The 27536-nt window shown below is 50.1% G+C and overlaps 1 long non-coding RNA gene across 1 annotated transcript; it reads right to left on the reverse strand.

The window, feature by feature from the left end:
- Window positions 1-495: 495 nt before the first annotated feature.
- LOC140409477 (uncharacterized) lies at window positions 496-26779 on the reverse strand. The gene is made up of 3 exons (XR_011940346.1): window positions 26491-26779; window positions 8117-8244; window positions 496-1534 (listed from the first exon to the last, which is right to left on the reverse strand). It is a non-coding gene; the product is annotated as an uncharacterized lncRNA (long non-coding RNA).
- Between the last annotated feature and the right edge of the window lie 757 nt (window positions 26780-27536).

Here is a 27536-nt window from a genome sequence, read left to right on the forward strand (position 1 = left end):
CTTACAGTCTCAGCTCTTTGGAATCTTTCTCTTGAGAATGAGAATGTGGTACCAGCTGGCCCCGTTTCCTTGCAGACTCTGAAAGACATGAAGCTGTGTTTGTCCTGTGCAGGATCTTGCCTTTCAAAACATTCCTGGTTATTTTGAAAGTAAGTTATGTCTGTTCAGTCAACTTGTGACAGTGCTTGATTCTTCTGACGTCGCTGTCCCCCTTTTCCTACAGGCCTCTGTTGCTGATTTGCTGTCACCTTTAATTTGGAATATTGATTCCATAAACCCTTGTTGCTCCACGCAGCTAATTCAATGACTAAAGTGGTGCATTTAAAAAAAAAGTTTTTATTAATGTTTTCGATTTTGAAAAATCTTACAAGACACATACATTTTTATAAAACACTTGAAACATCAAACAAGAAAAATAATACAAAAGAGAACACATTCCTACACCCCCCCCCCTCCTCCCCCCCTCCCACCCCCTCCATTAGCAACTGACGGAGATTAGTTCCTTGAATTCAGTAATTTAAGGCCGCCACATCTGGTAGAACCCTTCGACCAATCCCCTCACAGTGTATTTAACTTTCTCTTGATATCAAAATGCCAATTAGATCCCCTAACCATGCCGGGCATTTGGTGGGGCTGGAGACTTCCACCCCAGCAGGCCCCACCTCCGGGCAATCAATGAGGCGAAGGCAAGGACATCTGCCTCCGCCCCCGTCTGCAACCGTAGGCGAGACCGACACCCAAAATATGGCAAGCAAAGTTCAGGACTCCAGTTTGATTAAAGTGGTGCATTTTAATCATCTCAGCAAATCCAACAAATTTAAGTTACAAAACCAACTATTTGCGTTCATGTTGCATCTTTAACTTGGTAAAACCTCCCAAGACAGTTCAAAGGAGCATGTTTGAGCAACAAAAATCACTGTCAACAATGGTGGAAGAAGGAAATTGGGGTGCAGAAGGGGCCAGAACTGGAGGAACATGAAGTTCTCAAAGAGTTGTCAGGGTGAATGGGGAGCTGGGGGTTATACAGTCCATGGCTGGGCAAAAAAGGCAAATAAGTCGAGTTCTGTCCCCCTGCCCTTTAGTGGGGGGGCAAATTTTAGACAGGAAAAGTTGTATTTCTGCCTGCCCGATGGAAGTATTGGATATAATTGCCATTGTATTGCAGAAAGTAATATAAATATTCAGTGAAGAGTCACCTGTGACTGATGGTTTATTTCTCCGACTGTTTGCAGTCCAGAACAAGGATATCTGACTCCAGAATATTCCCTTACCAAATTGTGTTTTTCCACTGTTGATGTCTATATTTGCTCATGTGTAACAGTCTAGTCTTGCTCTGGGTTGTCTGCCGAACGAAAGACATTTATAGGTGAGCAGGCCGTTAGAATGATTCATAATCCCCAAGAGGGAATGCCTCTCATCTTGTTCCTATCTTTCAACCAGTCTGCACTTGTGTCGTCCATCCAGGAGTTGTGCTCCAGCTTGGCTCTTGGAATCATTGGAACATGCATACCATCCCAGTCTGTCAACTTGAACTCTGTAGAGAAGAAAAGAGAAAATAGAAGGATAAAATAACAATGACTTTAACCCGTGTGTGCATGGGTTTCCTCCGGGTGCTCCGGTTTCCTCCCACAGTCCAAAGATGTGCAGGTTAGGTGGATTGGCCACGCTAAATTGCCCCTGAGTGTCCAACAGTTTAGATGGGGTTACTGGGTTACGGGGATAGGGTGGAGCTGTGGGTTTAAGTGGGTTGCTCTCTCCAAGGGCAGGTGCAGACTTGATGGGCCGAATGGCCTCCTTCTGCACTGTAGGGCTTCTATGGATTCTATGCGGTTGATTACATAGTGGAACAAATCGGTTTTAATGCATCAGATGAACTGTGTCCTGCTCCATACTTAATCCTCAAGCAACATCCTTAAAATTAGATTATCTGGTGATTATCACAGTTCTATTTATGGGGCCATGGCTGCCATATTTCCCACATTAAGACAATGACTACTTCATTGACTATGCAGCATTTTGGGAAATCCAGAAGGTGCAATATAAATGCCAGATCTCGCCTTTAATTTTAACATATTTTCTTTTTCACCGTGATGCGTATACTATGATACGTTTCATGGCAACCAATTGTTCGGCTATAAGAGTTTGTTCTCAATACATTGGGAGAGAAGTTTCAAAAGGTCTGGAAGACACTCTTTTCTGAGAGCAGTGCCCTTTTAACGACAATTTTTTCCATTTTTCTGGAATTGAGTTAATATAAAACACATAATGAAAGCTATAGCCAAGTGTTAAGAAAAACCTGGAATGAGAAAAGGGCATTTAACGCACGAAAACCTAAAACTGCTGGGCCTGCCTTCTATTACAATCAAACAAACCAATAAACTGTGGTCTAGCTGTAAGTGTAGTCAGGGTTACAGCATTTAAAAAAAAAATTTAAGCCTGTAAAACAAAGCATTGTTATTTAGTCTCCACGTTCCTATGGATTTAAAGAAACATGAGAATATTTGGTGTTTTGCACCAAATACTGATTATTTAAGTGCATTGATTTTCACAAGTGCAATGATTGAGTACAGATGCTTTCGTTGCAATGGAAAGCTAATTAAAATTAACCACAGTGAGTCTGTGTCCAGTTCCGTGGTACTGTACTTCTTTACCAAGCAGATTGAGTCACTCATCAGTGTTCGTTAGTGCAGGGAATTGCACCTATTAAGGTGAGCATGGGCTATGCCCAATGAACAATATCAAATGATCATTAAAAAAGATTATATGCAGAACGTTAACAGGCTCATCTTTAACTGCAATGAGTGAATCAGAAAAATGCCGGGTGTTTACCAGGTCCTTGGAGCTAGGGTGAGGAAAATTAGAAAAAGTAATTGTTGGTAGGAAGCGATGTTTCTGAGCACTGCTGGCAATCCGCCCAGTGGTGGCGGAAAGCCAATTAATGCTGTTAATGAAGCAATTAGCAGCCATTTTCCAAGGGTTAATGGAATTTTACCGGCGGCGTACAGTAACCCTGCAGTGTCTGTAGCTCATCAGTCCACAGGAACCAAGTGAACAGTGGGGGGGTCGGAGCACCATGAAAATAATGTACAGTCTGTTCGCTAAATTGGCAGATCTGGCATGGTCCACAGGCAGGGGCTTGCCATTCAATGATTATCTCCCAGAGACTGATGTCGCAGTTATTGTTATGGCTTCTGATTTTCACAGGTTAGAAATAATCGCACTGTAGTCTCAAAATGCTGGAGCTTCATTGTCCATGGCCGCGCATGCTCACGGCGACGACCCTGCAGCAATCACGCCGTACAACATGGCACCTGCCATGTACGGACCCGACCTGCCAGATAGTGCTCCCCTGGGCCCCCCTCGCCATCCCTCACCAGCCCCCCCCCCCTCCAGTCCTCACCGAAGACCCGCGACCAACCCCCCCCCCCAACTTGTGGCGGCGCTGGACACATTCCGCAGCCACCACGCGAGGTTGACGAAAGCTCAGAGCACAAGTGGTCCGCGCCGCCGTGAATTCGGCCCATGGGGGGTGGAGCATTGGGGGAGGGCCTTCAGATGTCGTCCTCACGCCATCCCAACGGCGTGCAGCGTATTCCCCGATGATGCCGTTTTGGAAGGGGCGGAGCATCTGAAAACAGGCTCCACCCCCGATTTAGGCGTATAAAGGGATTCTCCGCCCAATCGCCGATTATGATACCGGCATCAGGCAACGGAGAACCCCACCCCATATTTTCAATGTCTTTGTTGATACCTATCCTGTACACATCTGATCTGACTCTGAGTTTACACTTCTCCATTCCCATGTGCCATTCACGTATCTTGTGGAGAAGTTATTTCTGCATCGTTTTGGGTATGATTATTCTGGATCCGGCAGAACACTATCTGCCAGTAAGATGATATCTCTGATCAATAAATATTGCTGTATTACGGGCTGTGTTTGCTGAATCTTATCGCGCCATCCCCAGGTTGATTACTAAGAGAACATCTGTAAATCTTCGTCTTTGCTGCTCTTCACTAATTTGATGAGTTTTGGTGATGGATCCTTATACTAGATCTTTTATTTGATGTTGCTCTTGTGTTGACGTTCCTCTTCCTGGCTCGTATTTCAGAGTGAAATTGTGATGCTGACGCCTCAAGTGTAATCTCTGCAGTCTAGCTGTTGCTTGACACAGATTTATTTTTTAAAAATTTAGAATACCCAATTCATTTTTTTCCAATTAAGGGGCAATTTAGAGTGGATAGTCAGGTGTTCTTTCCTAGGGGAGGAGAGTCAAGTACTCGGGGACATAGGTTTAAAGAGCGTGGGGAAAAGTTTAGAACAGATGTGCGAGGCAAGTGTTTTTACACAAATGGTGGTAAATATATGGAACGTGCTGCCTGGGGAGGTGGTGGGAGCAGGTACGATAGTGGCATTTAAGGGACATCTGGACAAATATACGAATAGATCATAGATCATAGAATTTACAATGCAGAAGGAGGCCCCACGGCCCATCGAGTCTGCACCGGCCCTTACAAAGAGCACCCTTCTCAAGCCCACGTACTCTACCCAATTCCCATAACCCCTACTTAACCTTTATGGATACTAAGGGCAATTTAGCATGGCCAATCCACCTAACCCACACATCTTTGGACTGTGGGAGGAAACCGGAGCACCCAGAGGAAACCCACGCAGATACAGGGAGAACGTGCAGACTCCGCACAGACAGTGACCCAGCAAGGAATCGAACCTGGGGCCCCGGAGCTGTGAAGCAACTGTGCTAACCACTGTGCCACTGTGCTGCCCTAACTAGGGTGGGAATGGAAGGATACGGACTCCGTAAGTGCAGGCGGTTTTAGTTTAGGCAGGTACCATGGTCGGCGCAGGGTTGGAGGGCTTGTTTAAAAGGTTCTGAAAGGTGAAGAAAGAAAAGAAGGCAGATGTTAATATCTTGTCAATTACTTTGTTAAAGGTCTGTTAATGTCATGTCAATTACATTGTTAAGGTTAAGAGAAACATATGAGTGTTAGTTTGAACACATATAAATAGGGGATAGCTGGGACATTGGATAGGGTGGGAGAGAGCTGTGAGATGGAACAAGTCAATAAATTAGCAGTAAACATCTTTGTACCAGACGGTAAGGTGGTTATCAACTCCTTTGTCAAGAGATTTTCATGGATTGATCGATATATTGCGGAAGATGGGAGATCCACATCTTCTGATTCAGCCATGACAATGGTATCACTCAGTTAAATGATTACATAGGTTTTTACCACTGATGTAGTGAATTGTTAATCTTAAATTGTGCTATTTTCATGTTCGTAGTCCCTTCAGTTTAATATACATCTGAATAGTTTCAAAGGCAAGCAGTGCCATGAATATAATACAAACGCTCCATGACAATTATTTGCTGAAGCAATTTTTGATTAAGTAATATCTAATTTACGAAAGCAAAGCAAGAGTTTTGTCATGGAGGGGATCAAATCTACATATCCATGTTTTAAACCAGTATCTGGTTTGGCTGCAGGAAAATCGTTATTGCATCCTACAGTTCTTATAGATCTGGGGCGGGATTCTACAACCCCCTACCGGGTCGGAGAATCGCAGGGGGCGGCGTGAATCCCGCCCCCGCCGGCCGTCAAATTCTCCGGCACTGAAAATTCGGTGGGGGCGGGAATCACTCCGTGCCGGTCGGCGGGCCCCCCACCGACGATTCTCTGGCCCGCGATGGGCCGAATTCCCGCTGCTGTCATGCCAGTCCCGCCGGTGTGAATCAAACCACCTACCTTACCAGCGGGACTGGCGGCGCGGGCGGGCTCCGGTGTCCTGGGGGGGGGGCTCGGGGCGATCTGGCCCCGGGGTGGGCCCCCACGGTGGCCTGGCCCGCGATCAGGGCCCACCGATCCGCGGGTGGGCCTGTGCCGTGGGGGCACTCTTTTCCTTCCGCCTCGGCCATAGCCTCCGTGATGGCCGATGCGGAAGTGACCCCCCTGCGCATGCGCGGGGATGATGTCAGCAGCCGCTGACGCTCCCGCGCATGTGCGGACTTCGGCCCCGGCTGGCGTTAAAAACTAGTTGCCAGTGACCAGCCAATCCCTTACCTGCAGGACGTGACGTCACGGTTCAACTTCTTTCTACTTCTACCTGCCCTCGAGCCTTCCTCTTGATCGTTACAGCGGTTGGTTGTTTTTTTGGTTAGAGGAGGGGGTAGGGAGGGAAACACTGAAGAAATGTTTCAGGTTTAAGTGTCACTTGACAACAGCTCCTCCACAAACCACCTTCAAGTTAGGGTGAGCAAAACGGCGTATGCAAATTTCCCCCACAACAGCCAATCAGCAGCTCCGCTCTTCTGCCCTCTGCTGGATGCGTGTCTTCACTTCAAAGCTAGGGTCTCTTGCTCAGGTACACTTTCAAGTGAGGGTGGGCACAATGGCGTATGCAAATTTCCCCCGCAACAGCCAATCAGATGCTCTGCTCTACTGCCCTCTGCTGGATAGGGGGAAGCTTTAGGTACCTAGGCATTCGGGTGGCGCGGGACTGGGACCGGCTGCATAAATTAATTCTGGCCCGGCTAGTAGACCAAATGAAGGGTGATTTTTGGATATGGGACGCACTCCCGTTGTCATTAGCTGGGAGGGTACGGACGGTGAAGATGACGGTCTTCCCAAGATTCCTGTTCATGTTTCAATGTCTCCCCATCTTTACTCCGCGGTCCTTTTTTAAACGGGTCAACAAAGTGATCTCTGGCTTTGTTTGGACGGGCAGGACCCCATGGGTAAGGAAGGTAATGCTTGAGCAGAGTCGGGGAGAGGGCGGAAATTCGCTGCCGAATTTTAGTAACTATTACTGGGCGGCGAATATAGCCATGATCAGGAAGTGGGTGATGGGGGAGGGGTCGGCATGGGAGCGTATGGCTTCATGCAAGGGCACCAGTCTGGGGGCGTTGGTAACTGCGCCTCTGCCAGCATGGTACTCCACCAGCCCCGTGGTGGTGGCGGCCCTGGGAGTCTGGGGGCAATGGAGGAGACATGTGGGAGCAGAGGGAGCATCGGTCTGGTCCCCAATCTGTAATAATCACCGGTTTGCCCCGGGAAGTATGGATGAGGGGTTCCGGATATGGCGGAGGGCAGGGATTGAGAGAATGGGGGATATGTTTATAGAAGGGAGCTTTCCGAGTATGATGGTGCTGGAGGAGAAGTTTGGGTTGGCATGGGGCAACAAATTCAGGTATCTGCAGGTGCAGGACTTCTTATGTAAACCTTCCCGCTCCTACCGCTAAGGGAAATTCAGGACAGGGTAGTTTCCAGAGGGTGGGTAGGAGAAGCGAGCGTCTCGCACATTTACAAGGAACTTATGGGGTCAGTGGAGACGCAAACCGAGGAGCTGAAGCGCAAGTGGGAGGAGGAGCTGGGAGGAGCGATAGAGGATGGTCTATGGGCAGACGAGTTGAGTAGAGTCAACACGTCCGCAACATGTGCCAGGCTCAGCCTGATACAATTTAAGGTCGTTCACTGGGCTCACATGACAGTGGCTTGGATGAGCAGATTCTTTGGGGTGGAAGACAGGTGTGCAAAATGTGCGAGAGGACCAGCGAACCATGTCCACATGTCCGAAGCTTAGGGGATTTTGGCAGGGGTTTGCAGATGTCATGTCCACGGTGTTAAAAACAAGGGTGGCGCTGAGTCCAGAGGTGGCGATTTCGGGGTGTCGGAAGACCCGGGAATCCAGGAGGAGAAAGAGGCAGACGTTCTGGCCTTTGCTTCCCTGGTAGCCCGGAGACCGATACTATTAACTTGGAGGGACTCAAAGCCCCCAAAGTCGGAGACTTGGCTATCGGACATGGCTAGCTTTCTCTGTTTGGAGGAAATCAAGTTCGCCTTGAGAGGGTCACTGTTAGGGTTCGCCCGGAGGTGGCAACCGTTCGTCGACTTCTTCGTGGAAAAGTAATCGTCAGCAGAAGGGGGGGAGGGGGAATATGTTTAGCTTAGAGTAGCGGGTTAATAATAGATGGGACCTGTAAGGGAGGGAGATGGATTTTGCACTATGTTTATAGTTTCATGTACATCGTTTACTGTGTTGTTGTTATCATACCCAAAAAATACCTCTATAAAATGTTTATTAAAAAAAAAGGTTACTCACCCATGACCTCTTCCACCAAATCAGTAAAATGTCCCTGGCCTGGTGCTGTTGATGACCATTCTAAACGTGCCGTGGAGAGTATTGTTTGAGATGAGGCTTATCTGGCTGTTCCCGGCATTGTGGTATATCTGTAACAAGGAGTAAATGATCAGATTTAAGTACATGCAGCAAGCCAGGCATGTTGCAACACAGACAAGTGCCCAGGACATTTCATGATACATTAGTCCTTGTCTATCCAGATGTCAGTTCTCTCTCCAGCTTATGGATCATCAATGCTGTGTTTGCCTCCCAGCCAATAATCTTTTATTATTGTCTCTTTGAAGAACTGAAGGTTTATGCTGATAGTGTCATAGAGGTTTACAGCATGAAAACAGGCCCTTCGGCCCAACCTGTCCACGCCGCCCAGTTTTTACCACTGATGAGCCCATCCATCAGGTTACTGCCTCTTACAGTCCAGTGCTTCCCAACCACTGTGCCATGGACTGTGAAAAAAGATTCAAAATTCGGGCAGCACGGTCGCACAAGCGGATAACACTGTGGCTTCACAGCGCCAGAGTCCCAGGTTCGATTCCCCGCTGGGTCACTGTCTGTGCAGAGTCTGCACATTCTCCCCGTGTCTGCGTGGGTTTCCTCCGGGTGCCCCGGTTTCCTTCCACAGCCCAAAGACATGCAGGTTAGGTGGATTGGCCATGCTAAATTGCCCTTAGTGTCCATAAAGGTTAGGAGGGGTTATTGGGTTACGGGATAGGGTGGAAGTGAGGGCTTAAGTGGTTCGGTGCAAACTCGATGGGCCGAATGGCCTCCTTCTGCACTGTGTGTTCTATGTTAAAAAGATTCACAATTCATGTAATTAAACTAAAATTATCCTTTATCTTCAGCTCAGTGATGCCATCGCCGAGACCCAATGAATCTTGGACCTCCCGTGTATGCGCCGAATGGGAAACAGCCACACATGCGTGGCTTTGAATTATGTTGGTCAGCCCCATGTGCATGAGCAACGTGACTTGGCGCTGAAGACAAAAAGTCCCACCCGCCTGCACAAAAAGCGAAACCTCAAAAAGGTTGGGAGAAGCGAGAGACAGGGAGAGGTAAAAAGAAAATCAGGAGAAATGACAGTGAGCAATTAGAAACAAAGTTCCCAATAAGGGAATAAGGCAGAGAAAATAGGAGGCGTGTCTCAAAATTATTTTCTCGTTTAAGTCACTGTAGCCCCAGAGACCATAGGTTGCTTTTCCTTGTGAGGGGAAGAGTTGACCGGCAATGATTTAAGAGGGTCACTCCACCTCCGGTGAAGCGAACCGTTGAGAAGACAGGGCCTTCATGAATAACCTCAGGCAATCTGGGAATTGAGCCCACACTGTTGGCTTCACTGAGTGTCACAAATTGCTGCCTAGCCAACTGAGCTAAACCAGCTTTTATAGTATGGAGGTGTGCCATGGCATATGAAAGGTTGAGAACCACTGCAATAGTCAGCTAGTTTTCTCAGAGAGTTGGAAATCAAATAATGGGAACAGGCTTTGAAGAGAGTTAATTCATCCTTGTCTTGTGCCAGACTTAGCCTGATCCGGTTCAAGGTGGTTCATAGGGCCCACATGACGGTAGCCCGGATGAGCAGGTTTTTTTGAGGAAGTGGAGGATAGATGCGGTTGCTGTGGGGGAAGCCCGGCGAATCATGTACATATGTTCTGGGCGTGTCCGAAGTTGAGGGGATTCTGGCAGGGATTTGCGGACGTTATGTCAGAGGTCCCGGAAGGGAGGGTGACTCTCAGTCCAGAATTGGCAATATTTGGGGTATCGGAAGATCCGGGGGCCAAGCGGGGGGGGGGGGGGGGGGGAGGCCCGATGTTCTAGCCTTCTCCTCCCTGGTGCCCCGGAGACAGATTTTGCTGGGATGGAGAGACTCGGAACCCCCAAAGTCAGGAGTGTGGGTCAGCGACATGGCGGGGTTTCTCAGGCTGGAAAAGATTAAGTTTGCCTCGAGAGGATCAATTCAGGGGTTCGCCCGGAGATGGCAGCCGTTCATCGTCTTCTTCGAGGAAAATTGAACGTCAGCAGTAAAGGGGGAGTGGAAAAGTGGGGGGAGGAAAATGGGAGGCATTGTAGCGTAAGACAAGGACAGGGAACTTCGTACACGGGTAATTAGGAAATAGGGCGGGGGTAGTAGGGGACGTTGTTTTTCTTTTTTTTTGCGTGTGTCGGCCCACGCGGTTGTTTAAGAAATGTTAAAGTGTTAAACTGTAAACTGCGAAAATTACAAATGCTTCAGTAAAATATTTTCCAAAAAAAAAGAGTGACCTTCAGGTTGCCAAGGGCTGGAAGGGGCAGTCCTAACACAGGACCCCCCATCCCGGGGAGGATTTTGGGGACAGCCCCTTACCCACAGCCTACGCCCACTCAACCCCCTCCTCTCTCTGACAGTGGCAGAGGGGCAAATGAGTAATGGGCTAACCCCCTTGACTCTCCTCTGGAACTATCGCGCCAGGATAACACTTGTCAAAACTTGCACCAAAGCCTGGCAGGTGGAGATCCCGCTATGTTGTTGGAGCATAATGAAGGGGTGGGGGGGGGGGGGGGGGGGGGGGGGGGGGATATTCTGGCTTCCGCCGTTAATCACACTCTAATGAATGCATATCAGCTGTTTGCATGTTCCTGCCTGCATGGAGCAGGAAGCCCGCTATGATTGGAGAGTGGAGACGCCACCCGGCGGCAATCTTGTTTTTGGACCGATGCGTGATTTTCCGCTTGATCGGGATTCGCAATCTTAGTGGCCTGGAGCAGTCAATCCCGACCATAGTCTCCTGAAAGAAACAATAATTTTTCCATCTTCACTGAACCGGAAGACTGGGCTGGATTCTCCCGGACCCCCGGCGAGTGTTTCTCGGTGGCGCGCCGTTCACTGGCAGCGGGATCCTCTACTCTTGTCGCTTGTCAATGGGGTTTCCACCCCACTGCGCCGGAAAACCCACGGGCGGAGGTGTGCCATCAGCGGGAACAGAGAATCCCGACGGTTGGAGAATTCCTGCCAAAGCGTGGCCATCTTAACCAGGTTATGTTAATTATTTGCTGGATTTAGCGCATCAAGTTACTTTAAATTCGATGTTGTTTGGAAAAAGGGGCGTTTCAGAGTTCAGGTAAAAATTGGTAATTGGTGACCAAAGGATGCAGATTTCTGAGTGTATAGTCATCAATATACTTCTTTTAAAAAATATATATATTTCTTAAGAATTTTAACACAGTTTTTCACCCTTACAAACAAACTCCCCCGCCCCCCCCACCCCCCCCCCCACCTGCCCTGCCGACTTGCCATCCCCTTTTCTAGGCCAGTCCCGTGCCCGCGCCGCCCTCACCCTCCAGTCCCCCAGACGGGGGACCCCCGCCCCGACCACCTCTTCTGTGTCCAATTCCCCCTCGGCCAGTGCAGCAGCAACCCTATTTCCCTCCCCTCCCACCCCCCCCACCCCGCCCGCTAGACCCATGTCTAGCTCTTTTGCTCCCCCCATATCACTCCCGTAAGTCAGCTGACTCCTGCTGTCCCCGGCTTCCCCCGCCATCCCATTGACCCCCCCGTGTGGGAATCTCCCAATCAGTGTGCGCTTCTCCATCCACCCCCCCCACCCCGTCCTTCCCTAGCGCGTGAAAAAACCCGCGCTTTCCTAAGGCTGCCCCTCCCCCTCTGGCGCGGCCTTGTGTCATTTCCCCCATCCCCGAGCCTCCCCTCCCTCCAGCACCGGCGCCCACCGTCTCGTACGGTCTTCTCACCCGGTCCCTTTCCCCATCCCCATCCCTCCCCCAGCCCGTGGAACATTTTCTGCGAGTGATTAACACCCTGTGTACAACAAACATCAAACATCCCCCCCCACCCTCACAAACCCTCAGTTTGAGTCCAACTTTTCAGTTTGAATAAAGGTCCAAGCCTCCTCAGGCGTTTCAAAATCGTGATGTTGATCCTTGAATGTGGCCCACAATTGCGCTGGCTGCAGCATTCCGAATCTCACTCCCTTCCGATGCAACACCGCCTTGGCCCGGTTGAAACCCGCTCTCCTCTTTGCAACCTCCGTGCTCCAGTCCGGGTAGATTCGGATCTCCGCATTCTCCCAGCTGCTGCTCCACTCTTTCTTGGCCCATTTCAAGACCTTCTCTCTGTCCGTGAAACGGTGAAACCTCACCACAATCGCCCTTGGCGGCTCATTAGCCTTGGGCCTCCTCGCCAGCACACGATGTACCCCATCCAGCTCCAGAGTCCTCCGCACCCATCAGCGACTCGAGCATCGTGCTCGCATATGCCCCGGCATCGGCCCCCTCCACTCCTTCAGGGAGACCCAGGATCCGAAGATTCTTTCTCCTCGACCTGTTCTCCAGGTCTTCGAATCTTTCCGCCCACTTTTGTGCAGCGCCTCCTGCGCCTCCACCTTCATGCCAGGCCCAAGATCTCATCCTCATTCTCATTAACTTTTTTCTGCACCTCCTGGATCTTTACCTCGGGGGCCTTCTGGGTCATCCCTAATGCTTCAATCGCCTACAGCATAGGCGCCAGCATCTCTTTCCGCAGCTCCTCAAAACAGCGCTTAATGAACTCTTGCAGCTTCGGCCTGGCTTCCACTTTATCTCAGGCCGCCGCCATCTTGTTTTTCTTCCCTCGCTTCTCTCTCTGCTCCAACGCCGCTTTTTTTGCCGTTTCGCTTCTTGTCCGTTCCAGATACAGTGAAGGGGGACCTCACTCTCACCTTCCCACACGGAACGTCTTCAAAAAATTCCCGTTGTGGCTCCTCTGGAGAGCCCGAAAGTCCGTGATCGCAGGAGCTGCCAAATCGTGCGGCTTAGCTCCGCATCGCCGCAACCGGAAGTGACTCCGGGTTTTCTGACACGTGTTTTGCGCCGTCTTTCTGGCAGAGCAGAGCATGATAGAGCAGGCAAGCCCAACTGTACAGAGACCAGGGTGGCCTTTTTAAAGGCTGCCCCGATCGCAAACCCGAAGTAAAGCTCCCCCACCGCCACGGAAATCGGGGACCCTCAGCAGACAAGGGGAACACTCCCGTAGGCATCAGGATGACCCAACAATCACCCTCTAATCATCGCTGGCATTGGGCATCTCCCCCCACCCCCACTCCCCGACCCCATCAACACCAGCATCAGGGCTTCATTCTAAACCCCACCCCCACCATCACTGCTGCCCCGCCCCCCCCACACATAATGGGAACCCCCCCCCCCCCCCCCACCCCCCGTCAAAAAGGAGGTCCTTAGAGCCCATATTCATGGCACTTCCATCCGCACTGTTCCCTGGTACTACCAGATTGGCACCGCCAGGGTAACAGGGGCTGTGGCGGGCACTGCCTGGCCATGAACCTCACCACCTCGGGGGTACACTCACCTCCGAGCTTCCGGCATGGTCAACATGACGGGTTTCCGTTTTTGGAAACCAGTATTATGTCATACCAGCGGGTGAGGAGCACCTGATGACCCCAGAAGCAACGTCGTTAAGCCATTTAAGACATTTAAATTTAGTCAAATTCATGATAATCAGGTTCAAGCCATCACAGTGGGGACGGGGAAGATTTCAAATTGAGATCACACCACTGCAAATCCCGTGACGGCCCTCTCACGAGGGACCAACAAGGGAACAGGCTATCTTAGACTGGGTGTTGTGCAATGAGAAAGGATTAGTTGGTAATCTAGTTGTGAGAGAGCCCTTAGGGATGAGTGACCATAGTATGATAAAAATTCTTTATCATGGTGGGTAGTGAGGTCGTTTATTCTGAAACTAGGGTCCTGAATCTCAATAACGTTAACTATGATGTGTGAGGCATGAGTTGGCTATGCTGGACTGGGAAACATTACTGAAAGGAAGGACAGTGGGTAGGAAATGACAGGCATACAAGGACAACAAGGTGAGCAGCAAAGTTGTTTCTTCCTATTTGGCACAAGAGTAGTGATGTTCCTTCAATCCACAGAGAGGCAGCGAGAGCGAGTGAACATAAGGCTTTATTAGTCATGAACTTGCCTAGCCAGAGTCAGTAGTACAGGTGAATGCCGCCCACAAGAGGCCGGCCTATATATGCCCTGGTGTGAGCGGAGCCATACCGGGGTTGCAGTACAGTACCTGGAAGCAGTTCATATCACCACTTCCAGGTCATAGGTCACAGGTTATGGTATCATGTGTGCATTATGGTGAATACATTCACCACAAGTAGAAAGGGAACCATGGTCAAATCATGGCTTACAAGGAAAATTAGAGGTAATATTAGATTCAAAGAATACGCATCGAAATTAGCAAGAAAAATAAATCGATCTGAGGATTGGAAACAGTTTAAAATTCAGCAAAAGGTGGACCAAGGGATTGGTTAACAAAGAACAAGGAAAAGTACAGCTCAGGAACAGGCCCTTCGGCCGTCAAAGCCTACGCCGGCCATGCTGCCCGTCTAACCTAAAGCCTTCTACAATTCCCATTCCATATCGCTCTATTCCCATCCTATTCATGTATTTGTCAAGATGCCTCTGAAACATCACTATCGGACCTGCTTCCACCTCCTCCTCCAGCAACGAGTTCCAGGCACCCACTACCCTCTGTGTATAAAAAGCTTCCCTCGCACATCTCCTTTAAACTTTGCCCCTCGCACCTTAAACTTCTGCCCCCTAGTAATTGACTCCTCCACTCTGGGAAAAAGCTTCTGACTATCCACTCTGTCCATGCCCCTCATAAGTTTACAGACTTCTATCAGGATGCCCCTCACCCTCAGCTTGAAGGGCCGTATGGCCACCTCGTGCTTTTATTTTCGATGTATGTTTCTATGTATAATGGCATTTGCTCATGGGCCCAGAAACTCACGGCCGATGTGTCTAGAGGAGGTGTGAATGGCAAGATGGCTGCCGTTCAAATGCAAAGCGAAGGAAATAATTGAGAAATGAGAGAGAGAAAAACCCAGTAAAGAAGCAGAAAACAAACTTGCTGATGTACATTGATCAGTGGGGAACATGCAATACACCTGTCTGCGGTTTTACAAACATTCCCTCTGGACTGATGAACAATAAATCTAACAATGTTGTTTGACTGTAAGAGCTGGTTCCAAGCAGTCACCAGGAAATTGTCAAAGCTACCTTTACATTGGCTTCACTGATCGATTGTATACTGCAGCTGGTAGTGGGTGTGGTAGTCGATATTAGGGGTATTACGGTACCCTGAATAATGCTGTAAGACCATTGGTGTGGGAGGTACCTGAGACAGCAATATCATTGGTGAAGCCTGCCTGCTGGTTCCGCCCAGTAAGGCGGAGTATAAGAGCCTGTGTCTCCCCAGCAGCTGCATTCTGTACCTGCGCTGCTGGGGGAAACATCTAGTACAATAAAGCCTTCAATTGTCTCCAATCTCGTCTCAGGAGTTATTGATCGAGCATCAGTGGGTTGAAGTGGTGCAAAGCAATATCTTTGCTGAGCAAAGTTTGATGAACCGTCAGTTCAGTCACTTAACCTTCTAGTCACCCGAGGAATTCCTGTTAGGGATGAGTGGTTTATTCTTACCTTCATTTTAGTCAAAGGTTTGGACTGAGTCCTGTAATTACCTCTACCTGTCTGCATGCATTTGTAAACTTTATCTGGTTCAGAAGAAATGTTCAAATCCTGCTCCCCTGCATAGTAATTGCTCATGTCACTTACATTTACCCTGGGTTCCAGTTTACCCTGAATCCCAACAGTTTGAAGTTGAACTAATTGCCTTTCTGTGAAACTTTGTGAAAAGCCTTCTGGAAAAACTGGGTACAAAACATCACCAAGCTTTCAAAAGGCCACTTGGGTGGTTATTCCCTCAATGAATTTGAGGGGCTTAGTTAGTCAGCATCATCTTCTTTTAAATCCATGCCCACAGCTGTTTACCAAGTTATTATTCGACAGACGGTTTCTACTATTAATTGATTCCATCATTTTACACAGAATTGAACACAATTGAATGTGGTTGCCGTCGGTGTTTATTTTCTCACCCTTTTTTGGCCACAACCTATTGGATTCTTCAGTTTATACAGTGTGAAGTGTTTAATATGTAATGCTCTGCATATTTGTATGCACAAAACAATGTGGGAACTAGGGGACTTTCACAGTAACTTCATTGCAGTGTTAATGTAAGCCTATTTGTGACAATAATAAAGATTAAGATTATTATTATTAAAATGGCAAAAACTACTGTTTTAAACTCACAAAAGCAGCATCAAAATGCAGAGTCATTTTTGTAAGACAAATAACTCCCCCGTCCCAGAGCATCAATTCTTAAAATTATCATTCACTGACAAGAATGTTAAATTTACCTGTGCACTGTGAGCTAATGTAACAGTGGAGTGTGCAATGTCATATAGAAATGGAGTTACAAGCAAAATGTGCCAGTTTAGAGATTTGCAGTTCTGACTGTTGATGTTCCAGCAACAACCAGAGGGCTAATTAGATCTCCAAAGTATCAGCCTGGCCTCGGGATGTGGGGAGGAGAGCTCCAAGAATGTTTTTGATGTGACGGATCACGGTAAGCAATTAGGGTGACCCCAATCAGCTTTAGTTTTCAGATTGTTACGAACTACGTGGATGTTAAATACGAGAATATCCCAAATCCTAGAAGGGGATGAACACTGGTTCATAGTGGAGTATATATTTTTCTGATGTACTGTGAGGAACGGTGTACAACCCAGTGAGGACCACCCCTGTCATTGTGCGAACAATTGATAAAGAATATTTGTTAATTAACTTAGAAGAAAGACAAAACATACACATGACAAGGGTAAGAATACACTATCACACTGAAGTATATCGATGGACCACTTCCGGTTGCGGCGATGCAGAGCTAAGCCGCACGATTCGGCAGCTCCCGCTATTACGGACTTTCGGGCTCTGCAGAGGAGCCCCAACAGGAAATTTTTGAAGACGTTCTGTGTGGGAAGGTGAGAGTGAGGTCCCCCTTCACTGTATATGGAACGGACAAGAAGTGAAACGGCTAAAAAAGCGGCGTTGGAGCAGCGAGGGAAGCGAGGGAAGAAAAACAAGATGGCGGCGGCCGGAGATAAAGTGGAATGCGGGCCGGAGCTGCAAGAGTTCATTAAGCGCTATTTTGAGGAATGCGAGGGGCCTGAATGGGCCGGTAAAGAGGGCCCGAGTGTTCGCGCACTTAAAGGGACTGAAGGCAGACGTGGTCATGCTCCAGGAGACACATTTGAAGGTGGCGCATCAGGTCAGGTTAAGAAAGGGATGGGTAGGACAGGTATTCCATTCGGGGCTGGATGCGAAGAACAGAGGGGTGGCAATATTGGTGGGGAAGCGGGTGTCGTTTGAGGCCAAGAATATTGTAGTGGACAATGGAGGTCGATACGTGATGGTGAGCGGTAAGTTGCAGGGGACGTGGGTGGTATTGGTAAATGTATACGCCCCGAACTGGGATGATGCTGGATTCATGAAGCGTATGTTAGGGCGCATTCCGGACCTGGAGGTAGGAAGCTTGATAATGGGTGGGGATTTTAATACGGTGTTGGACCCAGCACTGGATTGCTCCAGATCTAGGACTGGAAAGAGGCCGGCTGCAGCCAAGGTGCTTAGGGGGTTTATGGACCAAATGGGGGGAGTGGATCCGTGGAGGTTTGCCAGGCCGCAGGCCAGGGAATTTTCTTTTTTCTCCCACGTGCACAAAGCCTACTCCCAGATAGATTTTTTTGTTCTGGGCAGGGCGCTGATCCCGAAAGTGGAGGGAACGGAGTATTCGGCCATAGCCATTTTAGATCACGCCCCGCACTGGGTGGAACTGGAGTTGGGAGAGGAGAGGGACCAACGCCCGTTGTGGCGGTTGGATGTGGGACTGCTGACAGATGATGCGGTGTGTGGAAGGGTGAGGGGGTGCATTGAAAGGTACTTGGAGGCCAACGACAATGGGGAGTTGCAGGTGGGGGTGGTATGGGAGGAGCTGAAGGCGGTGATCAGGGGAGAGCTAATCTCCATCAGGGCTCATAGGGAGAAGATAGAGGGCATGGAAAGGGAGAGGTTAGTGGGGGAGATTTTAAGAGTGGACAGGAGATACGCAGAGGCCCCTGAAGAGGGACTACTTAGGGAAAGGCGACATCTCCAGACGGAGTTCGACCTGTTGACCACAGGGAAGGCAGAGGCACAGTGGAGGAAAGCGCAGGGGGCGACGTATGAGTATAGGGAGAAGGCGAGCCGGATGCTGGCACACCAGCTCCGTAAGAGGATGGCAGCGAGGGAGATAGGTGGAGTCAAGGCTGGAAGGGGAGCTACAGTGCAGAGTGCGATGAAAATAAATGAGGCATTCAAGGCCTTCTATGAGGAGCTGTACAGATCCCAGTCCCCAGCGGGGGAAGAGGAGATGCGACGATTCTTGGACCAACTGAGGTTCCCGAGGGTGGAGGAACAGGAGGTGGCTGGTGTGGGGGCACCGATTGGGTTGGAGGAGCTGACCAAAGGTCTGGGGAGTATGCAGGCAGGGAAGGCCCCGGGACCTGACGGGTTCCCGGTCGAGTTTAATAGGAAGTACGTAGACCTGTTAGCCCCGTTGCTAGTGAGGACTTTTAATGAGGCAAGGGAGGGAGGGACCCTGCCCCCGACAATGTCTGAGGCGACGATCTCTTTGATCCTGAAGCGGGACAAGGACCCACTGCAATGTGGATCATACAGGCCGATCTCACTCCTCAACATGGATGCTAAGTTGCTGGCAAAAGTTCTGGCTACGAGGATCGAGGACTGTGTACCGGGGGTGATCCACGAGGATCAGACGTGATTTGTAAAGGGCAGGCAGCTAAACACCAATGTGCGGCGGCTCCTAAACGTGATAATGGTGCCATCGGTGGAGGGAGAGGCGGAGATAGTGGCGGCTATGGTCGCGGAGAAGGCCTTTGACCGAGTAGAGTGGGAGTACCTCTGGGAAGTGCTGCATAGGTTTGGGTTCGGGGGAGGGTTTATTAGTTGGGTTAACTCCTATACAGAGCCCCAGTGGCGAGTGTGGTCACGAATCGGCGGAGGTCGGAGTATTTTCGGCTGTATCGTGGGATGAGGCAGGGGTGCCCCCTGTCCCCCCTGTTGTTTGCATTAGCAATTGAACCCTTGGCCATGTCATTAAGGGAGTCTAGGAAATGGAGGGGAGTGGTCCGAGGGGGAGAGGAGCATTGAGTGTCGCTTTATGCAGACGACCTGTTGCTGTATGTGGCGGATCGAGTGGAGGGGATGGTGGAGGTCATGCAGACTCTCAGGGAGTTTGGGGATTTTTCGGGCTATAAGCTTAATGTAGGGAAGAGTGAGCTTTTTGTAGTACAGTCAGGAGACCAGGAAAGGGGGATAGACGATCTACCGCTGAGGAGGGCGGAAAGGAGCTTTCGGTACTTGGGGATCCAAATAGCTAGGAGTTGGGGGGCCCTACATAAACTTAATCTGACGAGGCTGGTGGAGCAGATGGAGGAGGACTTCAAACGATGGGACATGTTGCCGCTCTCGCTAGCGGGTAGAGTGCAGTCGGTCAAAATGGTGGTCCTCCCGAGGTTTCTTTTTGTGTTCCAGTGCCTTCCAATTATAATCACCAAGGCCTTTTTTAAGAGGGTAGGCAGGAGTATTATGGGTTTTGTGTGGGCGAATAAGACCCCGAGGGTAAGGAGAGGGTTTCTGGAGTGCAGTAGGGACAGAGGAGGGTTGGCGTTGCCGAATCTGGGTGGCTACTACTGGGGAGCAAATGTGGCGATGATCCGTAAGTGGGTGATGGAGGGAGAAGGGGCAGCATGGAAGAGGTTGGAGATGGCGTCCTGCAAGGAAACGAGCCTGGGGGCGCTGGTGACGACACCGCTGCCGCTCTCGCCGACAAGGTACACCACCAGTCCGGTGGTGGCGGCACGCTAAAGATCTGGGGCCAGTGAGACGGCATAGGGGTGCAATGGGAGCCTCGGTGTGGTCCCCGATCAGAGATAACCATCGGTTTGTCCCAGGGAGGATGGATGGGGGGTTTCAGAGCTGGCATCGAGCAGGGATTAGAAGAATGGGGGACCTGTTCATCGATGGGATGTTTGCAATCCTAGGGGCACTGGAGGAGAAGTTTGGGCTACCCCCGGGAAATGCTTTCAGATACATGCAGGTGAGGGCGTTTGTGAGGCGACAGGTGAGGGAATTCCCGTTGCTCCCGGCACAGCAGATTCAAGGCAGGGTGGTCTCGGGCGTATGGGTCGGAGAGGGCAAGGTGTCCGCGATATACCAGGAGATGAAAGAAGAGGGGGAGGTGCTGGTAGAGGAGCTGCAGGGTAAATGGGAGGAGGAGCTGGGGGAGGAGATTGAGGAGGGGCTATGGGCTGATGCTCTAAGTAGGGTTGATTCCTCTTCTTCGTGTGCCAGGCTTAGCCTGATACAATTTAAGGTGGTTCACAGAGCGCACATGACGGGGGCGAGGCTGAGTAGGTTCTTTGGGGTAGAGGACAGGCTGAGTAGGTTCTTTGGGGTAGAGGACAGATGTGGGAGGTGCTCAGGAAGTCCGGCGAACCATGTCCATATGTTTTGGTCATGCCCGGCACTGGAGGGGTTCTGGAGAGGAGTGGCGGGAGCAATATCTCAGGTGGTGAAAGTCCGGGTCAAGCCAAGCTGGGGGCTAGCACTATTTGGAGGAGTGGACGAGCCGGGAGTGCAGGAGGCGAAAGAGGCCGGCATTCTGGCCTTTGCGTCCCTAGTAGCCCGGCGAAGGATCTTGTTAATGTGGAAAGAGGAGAAGCCCCCCAGCGTGGAGGCCTGGATAATTGATATGGCAGGGTTTATCAAATTGGAGCGGATAAAGTTTGCCTTGAGAGGGTCTGCGCAGGGGTTCTACAGGCGGTGGCAACCGTTCCGAGACTATCTCGTGGAGCGTTAGATGAAGGTCGGTCAGCAGCAGCAACTCGGGGGGGGGGGGGGGGGGGGATGTCTTGCGTGGGGGAGGGGGAGGAGGGAGGGAGGGGGAAGGGGGGCTTGTTTGGGGGGTATTCGAGCAAGAAAATACATGAAGGATCTGGAAAACTGACATGTACGGGAGGAATCCATTGTACAAAGCTCTGTATCATATCGATTTACCATGTTCATGTCTTGCTATGTGCGCTTTCTTTCTTTTTGTTACGGGGGAGGGGGGTTTTGTTTGTAAGGGTGAAAAACGGTGTTGAAATTCTTAATAAATATATTTTTAAAAAAAAGAAAACCCGGAGTTAAAACCTGGCTGTATTTCTGGGGAGAAACACATGGGTTTTCAGACAGAACCTGACACTTTACCATTTTATAGGAAAATTCTGCCTATCTTTTGTTTCTGTGTTAGCTCCATTATCAACCCCTTTGGTCTCCCACCATGAAACCTTTTGTGATTTAATCTCTCCGGCCCTCCACCACATCACAGTCTTTCCTTTCTGATCCTCTTCCCACCCCCCTTTCCTGCCCTTTCCCTTTGTTCAAAACATTTCTAACTTCCCTGAGCTCTGATGAAGGGCTACCATCCTGAAACGTTGGCTGGGATTTAGTTCCTGCAATGCACACAGCCCCCAGCCCCCGCCCCCACTCCCGACCCCCACACTGCCCCACCTGTTGGAAAACCAGTGGGAGTCCTGCGTTGCTTCTGTGTGAGAGGTCCAGCTTGATTTCAATGGGCTCAGGCCCGTTACTGGCCAGTGATCTTTGTTATAATTGGGTGGCCATTCACTGCAAGTAAAGGATGAATCTGGAGTCAGCCTTTCCTTAGCATACTTTTATTCACAAATCCCAGTGACTCTCTTTTCCTTCCTCCTCACAAGTGAGTGGCAGATAATGAGGGCACACTCGCACCACCCCCACCCCCTACAACAAGGTTGCTGGCAGACTCTTAAGGCTTGCCAGGTGGCTTCTGGAGCCACAGGAGACTCGGGGAAGCCAAGATGGATGCTGATGCGACCATCAATTCACTCGAAGACACGTGGAGAAGTAAACCGTGGTTTTAATCAGCTGAGAACTGTGCCTGCCTGCGACCGGTACAATACTGAAGGCGGCCCCGCAGGTCAGCTGCTGTGATACTTCCTCTCCAGGGGTGGTGCCATGGGCAGAGCCCGTACATGCCCCAACATATCCCCCTGTGGGTAAAGCCACACAATGGCCCATAGGTGGAGCCCACAGGGTTAATAACAGAACACAACATAATACAGTGCACTGGTGAATTATCAGTAATTATACATTCACCACAGATGCCAAAGCCAACACTGAATTCTGCTGTGCTCCGATATAATTGGTGTCAAGTGGCTCACTAATTGACATTCCTCTGCCAGGGGGCAGGATACCCACTTCGGGCCCTTCTTGCCTCCAACTTAGTTGGGACAGTTTTTCCAATGCCAGGATCAGAAGTGGACACTCCAGTCCAATTCTCACACACCCCTTGCCCCTCTGGCGGACTCAATTAAATTCTGCCTGTCAACTCCGCTGCTCTCTCACAGCTGCTGCCAGGTCTGTTGACAACTTGCAGCAATTTCTGGTTTTATTTCAGAAGATTTCCAGTAGTTTGCCAATTTGCGACTTTAGGCTGCTTCTGGCACACTCATGTGACTTCTTGCAGTGGAATGGTTCTGAAGGGACAAGACAAGTCCTCTGCCTGCAATTCTAGAGTAAGAACATAAGATTATGGAGCAGAGAAGTGGCTATGACTTTCCCAAAGTTCCCTAGATTCTGGAATGATGCCAGCACATTCTGTAAACTGGCTTTTCAAGAAAGGAGAAAATGGGAAAACAGGGAACTACAGGCCAGTTAGCTGACTATCAGTCATCGGGAAAGTGACAGAAACTATTAGCAAAGAAGACTTCTTAATTAACTTAGAAACCCTTAGTATGATGAGACAAAGTCACATGGTTTTACGAAAGGGAAATTGTGTTTGACAAATTTATTCGAGCCTTTTGAGGATGTCACTGGACAGCTAGATAAAGGGAAACCAGTAGCTGTAGTGTATCTGGATTTCCAAAAGGCATTTGATAAGGTGCCACAAAAAAGGTTAATGGACAAATTAAAAGCATGGATGGAAGATTGGTTAAGGAACACAAAAAAAAAAAGAATGGGGATAAACAGTGCATTTTCAACTTGGTAGACTGCGACTAATGGAGTGCTGTAAGGATCAGTGCTGGACCCTCACCTGCTTACAATTTATATTAATCCTAGGATTCTCTCAGAAGCTAGGGAGGAGATTGCTGAGCCTTTGGCTTTGATCTTTAAGTCATCTTTGTCTACAGGAATAGTGCCAGAAGACTGGAGGATAGCAAATGTTGTCCCCTTGTTCAAGAAGGGGAGTAGAGACAACCCCGGTAACGAGTGTGGCAAGAAGGGGCACTACACTAAGGTATGCCGAGCTAAGCCTAAAAATCAAAATCAAAAACCAAAGGCCTGGCAAGCCCAGTCTGAGACTCACAGACCCCACAGCGTGACATCGTGCCTGCCTGGAGCGCCCTCTGCTGACGTGTCACTCGCCGTGTGCGATCCATGGGGGCCGCCATTTTGTCCGACACCGTCGACGCCGCCATTTTGCGACCAGCACGACACTCATCGCCATCAACTCAGCTCCATTCAACTTGACCAGTCCCGGCCTTGCCATCTTCAAAGCTCGATGATGGCCATCAGCCTCAACGGGCAGGAGACGTCCTGCCTCTTCTCCTCCGGGAGCATGGATAGCTTCGTCCACCCGGACATGGTAAGGCGCTGTTTCCTCCAGGTCCTCCCCGTCTCACAAGTCATATCCCTAGCTTCCGGATCACACTCCGTGCAGATCCAGGGGTATTGCACGGCCAACCTGTAATACAGGGCGTCGAATACGCCAATTTCAAACTCTACGTCCTCCCCCATGTCTGCGCCCCTCTCCTACTGGGTTTAGACTTTCAGTGCAATCTCCGTAGTCTAACCCTGAAGTTCAGGGGACCCCTGCCCCCTCTCACCGTCTGTAGCCTCGCGACCCTGAAGGCCAATCCTCCCTCGCTCTTCGCGAAACTCACCCCAGACTGTAAACCCATTGCCACCCGGAGCAGACGGTACAGTGCTCATGACAAGGCCTTCATCAGGTCAGAGGTCCAGCGACTCCTGAGGGAAAGGATCATTGAGGCCAATAATAGCCCCTGAAGAGCACAAGTGTTGGTCGTCAGGACCGGGGAGAAACACCGGATGGTCATCGACTACAGTCAGATGATCAACCGGTGCATGCAGCTCGATGCGTACCCCCTCCCGCACATATCTGACATGGTCAATCAGATTGCGCAGTATTGAGTCTTCTCTTGAAGTCCGCGTACCACAAGCTCCCTATCCGGTGGGAGGACCGCCAATACACTGCCTTTGACGCAGATGGCCGTCTCTTCCATTTGCTCAGGGTCCCCTTCGGCGCCACCAACGGGGTTTCGATCTTCCAACGAACGATGGACCGAATGGTCGACCAGTACGGGCTGCGGGCCACGTTCCCGTACTTGGATAATGTTACCATCTGCAGCCATGACCTGCCGGATCACGACGCCAACCTTCAAGAATTCCTCCGCACCACCCGGCTCCTTAATTTGACATATAATAAGGAGAAATGCGTTTTCCGCATAACCCAGCTAGCCATCCTCGGCTATGTCGTGGAAAACAGAGTCCTAGGGTCTGACCCCGAACGCATGTGCCCCTTCCTGCAACTCCCCCTCCCCCACTGCCCCAAGGCCCTGAATAAGTGCTTGAGGTTCTACTCCTACAATGCCCAGTGGGTTCCCAACTACGTGGACAAAGCCTACCCACCCATTAAGTCCACCACTTTTCCCCTGACGGCTGAGGCCCAGCTGGCCTTAAACCGCATCAGATCCGAAATTGCCAAGGCCACGATGCACGCCGTGGACGTATTCATCCCGTTCCAGGTGGAAAGCGATGCGTCTGACTTTGCCCTGGCAGCCACTCTTAACCAGGCAGGGAGGCCTACCGCCTTTTTTTCCCGTACCCTCCATGCCTCTGAAATTCGACACACTTCTGTTGAAAAGGAGGCGCAAGCCATTGTGGAAGCTGTGCGGCTCTGGAGGCATTACCTGGCCTGCTGGAGATTCACTCTCCTCACAGACCAACGGTCGGTTGCCTTCATGTTCAACAACATGCAGCGGGGCAAAATTAAGAACGATAAGATTTTGCAGTGGAGGATCGAGCTCTCCACCTATAACTACGGCATCTTGTATCGTCCTGGGAAGCTCAATGAGCCCCCAGATGCCCTGTCCCGTGGAACCTGCGCCAACGCACAGGCTGACCGGTTATGGGCTATCCACACCGACCTCTGTCACCCGGGGGTAACCTGGCTTCTCCACTTTGTCAAGGCCCGCAACCTGTCCTACTCCACAGAGGAGATCAAGGCCATGACCAGGGACTGCCAAGTCTGTGCGGAGTGCAAGCCGCACTTCTATCGGCCAGACAAGGCCCACCTGGTGAAGGCCTCCCGCCCTTTTGAACGCCTCAGTATGGATTTCAAAGGGCCACTCCCCTCCACTGATCGTAACGTGTACATTCTCAACGTTGTTGATGAGAACTCACGTTTTCCTTTCGCCATCCCATGCCCTGACATGACCTCTGTCACAGTCACAAGGCCCTGCGCAGCATCTTCACCCTGTTCGGTTTCCCCACTTATATTCACAGCGATCGGGGATCCTCATTCATGAGCGATGAGCTGCGTCAGTACCTGCTCAGTAAGGGCATCACCTCAAGCAGCTACAACCCCAGGGGAAATGGGCAGGTGGAGAGGGAGAATGCTATGGTCTGGAAGGCAGTACTTCTGGCCCTACGGTCTAGAAGTCTTCCAGTTGCCCGCTGGCAGGAGGCCCTCCCTGACGCGCTCCACTCCATCCGGTCACTGTTGTGTACTGAAACTAACGAGACCCCTCACGACCGTCTATTTGTCTTTCCCAGGACGTCGATCTCTGGGGTCTCGCTTCTTACCTGGCTCACGACGCCTGGGCCGGTACTCCTCCGGAAGCATATCAGGAGCCATAAGGCCGACCCCTTGGTCGAGAGGGTTCACTTCCTCCATGCAAACCCTCAGTACGCATACGTGACACACCGCGACGGGCGGCAGGACACAGTCTCCCTCAGGGACCTGGCCCCCGCGGGTATCCCTGCACCCACCATCACCTCACCGCTTCCTTCTACCTCCCCATCTACCCCATCAACTCAACCGGGGTCCATTAGCACTGCCCCTGCGCCGTCACCCTGTCCGGGACCCTGTTGTGAGGATGACGTGCTCCCGGAGTCGAAGGTCTCAACGCCAGCGCCTACACTGCGATGTTCACACCGGACAATGCACCCTCCTGTGAGACTGAACCTGTGAGTCCACTTCACCCCCGCCGGACTTTTTTTTAACAGGGGGTGAATGTGATGAGCCACGTATGGCTGTTGTATATATTATTGTATTTATTCACTGTTACTGTTGTTGTGTTGATCTTGTTGTTGGCTCTGATGTGTTAAGTAAATTGGTTCAACGTTGACTGCAATGATGCAGTGAAACTAGAAACAGGCTTCTGACACAGGAGATGGTCCAACACTGTTTTATTGAACTTCCTGATTGCTGTACATAGTCTGCTGTGAGTTGACACTCTATCAATCTAACTGACAACCTCCTACTGGCTTGAACAGACTAAGTCTCTACCTCATGGTGATAGTGCTCACTGGCGTGTGCACTCTTACTATCTCAGTAGCTGTGTCCTGTTGAGAGAGGGAGAGTCTTAATGCCCTGTGTGCTTTATAGTGGTGGTGTCCTGTCTGGTGATTGGTTGTTATGCGTCGTGTGTGTTCATTGGTTATCCTGTGTGTCAATCACTGCCTGTGTGCATCTCATTATATACATGAGTGGATATTCTGACAAGCTCCGCCTCTGGCTCCCCCCCTCTGAGAAAGTATATAACCCATCGATCCAGGACAGCCTCTCAGTGTGGGAGGAGCTACTGGTGGGCACATTCTAGCTGATTAAAACAACAGTTCTTGTTAACTACCGTTTCGACTGGATTGATTGGTATCACCGACCTGACTACCGACCCAAAGTGACTACTCCCCCAACCTGACTGCCCTGCCAAAAACGTATTTCCAAGCACAGGAATGTTTTAAAGATTAAATGGAACAACAAGTTAATGATGAATCAGTTTCAACAAAACTTTTTTTCTAACTAGCGGGCAAAAAACATTACTTACAAGGTGAACAGTTTGAGGACATTAAGTAGGAAATATTAGCACTAGTGCAGTTACTAAAACATAGATTTAAAAGCAATTCATCAGGCTTCATAACTACAATTTGTCCACCTTAAAGCACAAATCCTGCAAAGCCACACATTGAAAGAATCTGGACACAAATCCTTTCAATTATTTACATGTGACAACCAGAGCGATTTGTTTTTGCTGAATAGGTTACAGCTGTTAAAATCAGTATGCCCTGTCAGGTAAACAATTCCTCTGAGGTTTTGAATGCTAAGTGT

The sequence above is a fragment of the Scyliorhinus torazame genome, chromosome 3 (genome assembly GCF_047496885.1).
Source record: "Scyliorhinus torazame isolate Kashiwa2021f chromosome 3, sScyTor2.1, whole genome shotgun sequence".
NCBI classification, from domain to species: Eukaryota; Metazoa; Chordata; class Chondrichthyes; order Carcharhiniformes; family Scyliorhinidae; genus Scyliorhinus; species Scyliorhinus torazame.